General features: G+C 42.6%; 1 long non-coding RNA gene across 1 annotated transcript; it reads left to right on the top strand.

Annotated features, from left to right (window-relative positions):
• Positions 1–86: 86 nt before the first annotated feature.
• Positions 87–6,707, top strand: LOC122459307. Its single transcript, XR_006279900.1, has 3 exons — positions 87–308; positions 3,967–4,023; positions 6,652–6,707. It is a non-coding gene; the product is annotated as an uncharacterized LOC122459307 (long non-coding RNA).
• The last annotated feature ends 212 nt before the right edge of the window (positions 6,708–6,919 follow it).

The following is a 6,919-nucleotide window of genomic DNA, read 5'->3' as shown; positions in this document are numbered from 1 at the left end:
AATGCTAATAATATTAATGAACCCCCAAGCGGCTTCCATAGAAAACGCAGGCGTTTGCCAAGCTGATTTTCCCTTTGGTGTGTGTGTGCATTGCGCCTTTCCTGTAATAAAAGCGGGTTTTTACAAGTGAGATTGGGTTTTTCTCAAAATCCGATTTCCCCTTATTCCCTTCGCCCGGCTGCTGGAGTGTGAGTGTGTGTTGGGGGGGGGGAGGCCTTGCATTGAAGAAAGAGGTGGGATCACTTTCTGAATATAAAGGTGTCAACTGAAGGCCCGTCCCTGGGGATAAAACTTGGCTCGAACACAAGGTAAGTGGACGATCCTTTGCAAGCTATGCACTGGGCCGTGTTTATGGGCGAGAGACGGGCCCGAGAAGGACGAGTGAGTTGGTGGGGTGGGTGGAGGCCCAGTTGTCTTTAAAACCAGCGCGTCCCGCAGCGTGTGCATCCCGCACCTGCCAAGGGCGGGGCTGGCTAAAGCCATCCTTCTCGGGCCTCTCCTGATCTGTTACGAGATTAATACGGGTTTAAATCAAAATCGGAGGCTCTCGCAGCTCCTTGAACTTGTTGCACAAGATCCTGTGAACCTCTGCCAGGTGTGTGGTTTTGTTTGGCGGTTTAGGTCATTCCTTCTCCCGGGCTATCATCCTTCACCCCACGGGAGCTGGGAGATTTAAAGGGCTCCTAACATTGTTTTATTTGCTTGTAGGGGGATGTTCTTTGCCCTGGGCGCCACAGATCTTGCTGTGTATCAGCAGTCAACAAATTCAATTAAATCTGCGACAGTGCCCTAACGACAGAACGAGAGGGGTCGCTGGCTGTACCAAATTGGTCATGGCGTATTCATTCCCCCGGCTTTGGAGCAAGTCCCTTGCTTGGAAGGGGAAAGTTTGGTTTGTGATCAACTCCTTAGGTGATTCAGGTTACTTAATTTCTGCCGGTTCTAGTGGCAGGAATGCAAAGCCCAGGTCATTAGCCCATCGGTGGGTATCTATAGTACACCAAACACGTGACAACGCCTTTCTTTACATAGCCGTCTGGGGAAACCCACGAGAAACGGGTAGAAAGGAACCAGCATCAGACAACTGCTGACATTGTCACACATGTGCAGAAGAGTCACTGAACCTGCTGTTCTGGGGATCACAGCTCGATTTTACATGTGGGGTTGAGTGGGCAGCCTGAAAGGCACAAGCTAAAATCCCAGATTTCAGCATGATCAAACCTACTTTTGTTAAAGTGTCAATAGTTTGCATTTGACTTGGGACCACAGCTTTATTATTGTGAAACCGAGTCAGATTAGCAAGGAGACTAAAGAAGTGGGGGTGGGGCACACAAGCCCCCACCAGCCCTGGATAAGGAACCTAAAAAGGCACCTAGATTTAGTGTAGAAGAAAGGAGGAAGCTGAGAAATGCAAACCAAGGCAGCATGGTTTTAACCTAGCAACTATATTGATTCAAAGTGTGACTTAAAAGCCCTTCCTTCTGTGTTGAAAATTCTTGGTCAAGGTCAAAGCAGAAACTCCACAACGGCAAATGGGCAGAAGGATCCGCCAGAAAAGTTGGGAGGACAGTGTGTATTCAGGCAGGGGAATCAGATCGCAAATCATTTTGATTTAGGTTTGATGTTCGGTAGGAGCCAAGGCCAGATTCTGAAATCGCCAAGCAGTTCTGAAATCTATGTAATGTTACCGAGCAGCACCCTGTTTTCTCCTTCGTGTAACTTTCCGTGGTTTTCTTACTGTTATTGATATTTCATTTGTTAACAGCAGACTATCTTGAGAATGTGATAGCTAAATAAATCGTCCCAAAGCCTAACTGAGGTATTCTGTTTCCAGGCCTTACATGGCACGCGCACACACACACACACACACATCGTATTTTCTCCCTTTACGTCTAGCAATAATTATTTCCCAGTTTTGCATAAATCCCGATGACAATACTGAAATCATAGTCATCACTTTCTGCTCTCTGTTTTTGTACCTGATATGTCAATAACAGGGAGACGCATCCAACAGCGATAAACCAAAAATGACACTTTGTACTATTTAGAGACACCCAAATGGGAATGTTAAGTGAATTGAATCATATGGGGAAGGTATTAGGAGAGACCCAAAACAACAAACAGATCGATCAAGTCATTTAAAGCAAGACTTTCATTCCAGCCCCACACCGTTATTAATTCCGTGCAGTAGGAGTTTCAACCACTTATGTTCTGTCTGAATAGCATATAAGAATAAGCATGCAGGTCCCCAGTTCTATCCACACGTGACCCCAGTGGGGTTACCTGAGTGCAAGCCAGGGTAGAATGTAGTTCAAGGTAGACAGAGAATCTAGGAGTTACAGATTGGAATACAAAAGGTTGGAGTAGCTGCAGATGTCTGATACAAATGAAGTCGAATAGCTTGGAACTCTTCCTCCCTCAGACATCAATAGCAGACGGCACCTACACTATACTCGTCTATTATGAGCAAGCCATAAGCACTCCTACCTCCTGCCTGCCTAGTTAAGCACATTAAAGCAGGATTTTCACTTTACTGATTGTTCATATTCCTTAGAATGCCACCCAAGGCATTTCAGCTAGATTGACATTGTTCGTTTAAATTGGAAACATTGAAATTACAGGCAAAGGCCTTTGCCTAATTCTGCCTATCTGAAACCATGCATAGTCGCAGACATTTACATTTTCGGAATGGGGTTTCTTACAGTTTATATAACCCTACTTGGCAGATACAATAAAATCAACTTTTTCATCTTTGCCAGGTTCACAGCACCCAGCCTTATGGGGCTGAAGGTGTCTTGATCATTGTGTTGTGATCATGAGATGGTAGAACACAAATTGCAGGCAACAACAGAAAAAGTGTTAACCCCTTTAAAAAAATATGCAGAAGCCATTGTACCATAGGTGCAAGCGGGTGAGCGAGCCCCCTCGATGACCTGTAAAGTTCGATCACTTCTCAATGCTACTTACTAATCTTTCAGTCATGGTCACTGGAAATTCCAATAGCTGATATCAATTAAATAATTTAACTTTTCTGTTGTCTGGGGATTCTTTATTGTTTCTCTTATACATTTCAGGGTAGTGCTCAGAAAGATTTAGAGTGCGAGTCTGCTGGCTTTGAAGGTAAAGGCCAAACTCCAATTATTTCAGCCTGAGCAGGATTGGTAGTTATCCTCAGAGAAGTCCCTGGGTGAGATCTCTCTGTTTACCTCCAGTTACTTTGTCTTGACTGCACCAACAGGAGGTAAAGAGAGTTGTCAAAGATCGCAGACAATAGTGTGAATTTTTGACTGAAATGGGAATGGAATAAAGCACTTAAATCTTTAACCCTTAAAATACTAATGTATTTCATCCTTATTCTTTAACTGGATATTTTATTTAGGAGGAAGATAAGCAAAACTGACCACAGCGAGATTACTTCACAACCCTCTAGGCAGGAATATTCAACAAATAGCCTACATTCCTTGCATTGCCTTCCTATATATGATAGTGCCAAAGTTACCTGTGGAAGATGTGTCACTACTATAGAAAACAGCTGCACTCACTAGAGCAAGTTTATGGCTGTAACTGCATATGTGAAAATGTATAAATTCAATTTCATTACATTGCTCTATTAGCAGAGAACTTGTTTACTTTAGTTAAGATTTTAAAAATTGTGTGTGTAATCTCTTGATCTAAAATAATGTAACTGAATGAGTAACAGCTCTTTTAAACCATAAGAAGAATGTGCCGATACTCTAGTTATTCATACAGGCAGAATTGTGCATCCTTGAACACTTACACTAAAATTGTGAGCAATCACAGAAGAAAGACTTGCTAATTAAAGAATCTGGAAATCTTATTGAATCAAGCAATTTTCTGTAACACATGTATCCCTTTTCCTCATCTTTGGTCTGAATTTATTAATACATTGAATGATATTTTAATAGCAAACCATGCTTTTGATAAGTAAATTCGGTACATATCCAGATCACTTCCCATCATTCTTGGAGGGGGTGGGGAAATCAAGAAGAAATTAGAAGAAAAGTTGAGTATCAGATAAAATTGTCATTCTTGTGGATCCTCATGTCACTGCTTGGAGCTATTCCTCTTGTGCAATTATTATTTAGTACATTATTTGGCACAAAAAGCTGTTGTTGTTGGAGGGGCCAATTTTGCAAACTTTTGGGTCAAGTCCCATTGAAATGAATAGGACTGGGAATGGGTGACAGGAGATGGACCCACTTGGTGATTTCCTGTTCTGTTCATTCCCTCTGGGGCACCTGGCATTGGCCATTGTCGGCAGACAGAATACTGGGCTGGATGGACCTTTGGTCTGACCCAGTACAGCCGTTCTTATGTTGTAAGAAAAGATTTGCAGTAATGGGCATTTTTAATGGGTTATATTGAACTATTTGTATAGGTATCATATTGCAGTTTCTGCTTGGGGAGTATAAACAAATAGCTATTATAGCATGAAATTGGGGTTAATAAAGTTTTCATCAAACGTCTTATTGGCCTTCAGCAAAATATAGTTCTTATAAAAGTGATTTCTGACTCTGCTGATCTATAACACCAGATACAAGGCTCTCTGTTATTTGTCAGCAATACTCTTTCCTCTGATGGGGTCGAAGAGCAACTCGTTAAAATCAAGTGCCCTCCTCTAGCCCCCCTGAGCTTATCCGTATTTGCTATTAATTTGAAATGAGTCTTCAACATCTGGAGTGAAAACAGTTCTATTGCTGGGGAGAGGAGTATGGAGGAAAGAGGTTCAGGTTACAACAGGTAGTTTTTCTACTTTTCTTTTCCATTGAGGAAGGGCATGATTAGGCCATGAGAATCTGCCTTCATGGGTGGCTGTGTTTGTGTGTGGTAGACTTGACTGGAAAGTCAGGCTCTTGTTTCTCTTTCTGGGGCAAATAGGAAGGATCAGGCAAGTATAACCTACCCCTTCTCCTTTTTATGGAGGTGATGAGGAAAAAGACTGAGCCATTTTCTGCAGTGGAGGAAGCCAGAACTTCTTTAACAATGGATTAGCCCATGGGAAGCCACACACAGTTCACTTCTTCCTTGGGGGTGTTAAATGGAGAGGGCTACCCCACATCTCCCATAGGACTGAGATCTGTGCATGCAGGGAAAGTTGCTTATAAAAGGGAGCTGGTACCTAGAGGGATGATATTAAGGTCTTCTGGATTCCTATGTGCACTCTGAAGGTTGTGGCTACTTCCACCCACCAGCCTCCCTTCCATTTACACCTCAACCCTAAATTACTCCACCAACAATCCCCATTCATTTTACTATGTGGGAAAGGAATTTGATCATTCATTCCTTTCATGTTCTTTCCAAACATTTTGTAAGAATTTCCCAAAGGTGAGTGGATTATGACAAGAAAACCCCAATATAAGTCCGGACCAAAGGAAAAATATGCAGCAACCCTCAAACAACATTCCACACAGTCACTTACCAATTGTAGTAAACGGCTCATGCAAGGGCTGATAATGATTTGAATGGTGACCATTGCAAAAGTGTCACCCTGGACTGAGTAAGGAGTTTTGTGAGCAGACTGTTCATTTATATCTTCAGCAATTATGGCAGGCCAAAGTACAGATTCTCCAGGACACAGCAGAGTGTTGTTGTATTGGCAGAGGTTATAACTTCAGCCTCTGCAACTGGAGGCACATGCTTTCTCTGACATTTTTCCTCACTGTACTCCAGAACTTCTGTAGCTCAGTTCACTTCCTATGTTCCATACTTGGCTGAATTTGATGTCCTTCTTAGTCTTCAATTTTTGTCCTTTAGTCATATTTTGCTTTAGCTGTGGAGTGGCAACAATGCTTTTCATCTTGAGTCCTGTTATAGTTTTAAAGCTTCTTTCTGCTCCCTTCTTTTTGAAAGCCCCTGCCCCATGATGACAGATATTCATTTTGGAGGATTATACTTTGTATGTTCAGCGTAATACACTAGCTCTGCAACTCACACTGAACAATAACTATTTTAATCTTCCCAACACTCCAGTAGAAATTATCTCATCCAATATGGCTGCCACCTAGGGAGGTCAAGGTGTTGCCTAGCAACACACCCATGTGACCATTTTCAACCTTCTTGAAGTTTTCCTGTGGGTGGGTTATTGAGGAAACTTTGGCTTCTCTTAGGCAATGGCCAGCTTGGAGCCCTGAAGAGCCCCAGTAAGTTGCCTGATGGTTTTAAAAAAAACAAACCCAAAACCATGTAGTGCCTCGTGTTGCAGAATTTCTTTTATTATTTTAAAATGCTTGTGCTATTGTGCAGGGCAAACGTCTTCCTCTTACTTTCCTGCTTTCTATTTTTGCTGGTTTTCTTATCAGTTTTTAGGGTACCTCAAATTTTGTGGCTGAAATCTGAGCCTGGGCCTTACTCTGGCACAAGACTAGGTGTATTATGGAACATTGGTGGCAAAATGAAATCCAAGTGTCTCATGGAGGGAGAGGAGTGCAAGAGAGGGCTGGATATCTCACAGAGCAGAGTCTGGAGTGGGTTGGACTGATCAGCTATTGGGATGTGAAAGTGTTATTTTATTCCTTTCTATGTAGATTCTTATACCGTTCTTATTGCCATAGTATCTGAATGTCCTCCAGTGGTGCATTAAGCAACGTGACTAATATCTGTCATGTGTTTGTTTTCTCATCCTCTCTCCAGTGGGAGAAAGGTGTGCAATGAACCGATCTGTTTTGGAATTTATACGCACATTGGGGTATGTTTATGTTAGAGGAGGCAAATTCAAAGAGCTGCACATTGCGCTTGGAGCAGAAGGATTGGCCTCAATTCCTCTGGAAGTTCCTTCTACAGTCTTGGGCCAGCCACCTTCAAGCCCAAATAACTAGACAGTACAACAGGCTGTGTTTCTCACAGGGGGGACATATGCCTTGCAATGGAAGGAGCCATGTGTCTCAAAGGGAATGCGCAT

This window comes from Dermochelys coriacea, chromosome 3, assembly GCF_009764565.3.
Source record: "Dermochelys coriacea isolate rDerCor1 chromosome 3, rDerCor1.pri.v4, whole genome shotgun sequence".
NCBI lineage: Eukaryota > Metazoa > Chordata > Testudines > Dermochelyidae > Dermochelys > Dermochelys coriacea.
The sequence above is the reverse complement of the archived record's forward strand: the minus strand, read 5'-3'. Positions and strand labels throughout refer to the sequence as shown.